Source organism: Desmodus rotundus, chromosome 3, assembly GCF_022682495.2.
Source record: "Desmodus rotundus isolate HL8 chromosome 3, HLdesRot8A.1, whole genome shotgun sequence".
NCBI lineage: Eukaryota > Metazoa > Chordata > Mammalia > Chiroptera > Phyllostomidae > Desmodus > Desmodus rotundus.
In genome coordinates, this window is record NC_071389.1 from 20,505,572 (window position 1) to 20,507,422 (window position 1,851).

A 1,851-nucleotide genomic window follows, 5' to 3' on the forward strand; every position below is an offset into this window, starting at 1 on the left:
AGCAAGGTGTGTTTCTCTCTGTGTCCCACTGTTTCTAGGTGGGCCGCCAAGAATTTAGAACGTTTGCTTTTTCTCATGTACCTGTAAACTACTTGCTTTATTATTGAAAGCTTAGACCCCTTTCCTTTGTGCAGAATAGCATACAAACCTAACTGTCCAATGACTCTGTGGGTCTCATATTCTTATGACACCTCCACATATTCGTAATAAATTTTGGACATTTTATTCCCATTAATCATCTCATATTAATTTATTAGTCCAGCTACAAGAACTTAGAAGGCGGGAGGAAAGTAATTTTTTTTTACTTCCCCACACTAGCCCAAGACAAAAACATGATTTTTGGCTTGTGTTACCTTTAAGACAAGTACTATGGCAACTAGGCCCTCGGTCATGGGCTTGGGATGCCACTATTGATAGTCCCCACCTGGACCATGCGGTTGGAGCAGGGCAGGAGCAATTTTTGTGTTTTCACAGGAAGGGAGGGGCCAAACATGAGCAGGTGAAACATGAAATGTTCACCAGGGACAGGTTGGAAACAGGTCACCAGGTGCCTGGAACACCAGGCTGAGGATCTCAGCCTTTGTTCTGTTAGGTAGTAGGCATTGTGGGAACATTTGCTCATGGAGAGCCGTATGTACAATGAAGTCGGCCTGCAAAACCTGTCTTTCTTTACTTGAGGCTCTACTTTTGAGTTTTCTCTTGCCTTTCAAGGTTGCTCCAAAAGCTAATTTTAATCAGCTTTTACCTGAAGAGTGAGTGATCTCCACCTGTTGTGACCCCTGCTTTTTCCCTCTGGATCAGGAGTGGTAGATGCTACTGAGTCTAGTCATTCCGATCTGAGTTCCTGTCTCCTGGGTCTCCAGGCACTTTCTCCTTGCTCCCTGACTCAGTGAATGGCCTCCTCATCCACCTGGAAGTACTCCTGCCTCTGACCCCCAAGTCCAAGTCTTATTTTTCTCCAAAGTGTTTATGGAACCTCCAAAGTGCTTATAGAACCTTTCCCTGGTTTGGGCCTCATTGTCTCTTTTGTCTGGACTTGGCCCCAGCTCCTCAACTGGTTTCTTTTGTTAAAACATCAGCTCATGGTGTTACCAGACAGGGGGCCTGACCCTGAGCAGGTCTGTCTGGAGCCAGCTGATAGTGTGTGGGTTCTTGACTTCGTGTAGGAAAGATGTTACAACACGAGCCCAGGTGACTATAAGGATGTTTATTAAAGCTGGGGACTGTGAAACAAGGAAGGACCTTGCACAAAAGAAGCAAGAGGAGAGCCCAGGCTGGGCTGCCTTAGCTCACTGGGAGGTCAGAGATGAGGGGTCTTAGAGACAGGTTCAGGGGGTTAGCCTGGGATGAGCTGCTGATGCCCATTTCTCCCTAGGTTGCAAGTCTCAGGGTCCCTTAGAGTTGAGGAAACGTGTGTCTGTGAGGGGAGAAGAGAGGGAAGAAGAGGGGAAAAGGAAAGGTGTGGCTGCTCCCCAGAGGGAGAGCAAGAACACGCGTCCTTTGTCTTGAGGCTTTTATCTTTTTCTTGCAGGAGGGAATCTTAGGGGAGGTCTCAGGGGAGGGTTTCAGCAGAATATTCATCAGTGTCCCAGGTGTGCTCTTTCAGGGTCCCGGTCTCCACAGCATTGGCCACCTGATTTTGCTGCTTTTCTGGTCCTGGAGCTGAAATACAACTAAGGCCTTTATGTTATCTCTAGGGAGGTGATCTTGTGTATCTGGCTGTAAACTGCTTGGCTAGTTTGCCCAGCTAACTGTTTCAGTTTTCCTCTTCCACTTGTCAAGGAATTTTCCTACCTTCTTACTGTCCTGTGTCAATGTGAACTCCTACTTTCAAGCTTTCTACAGTTCCCA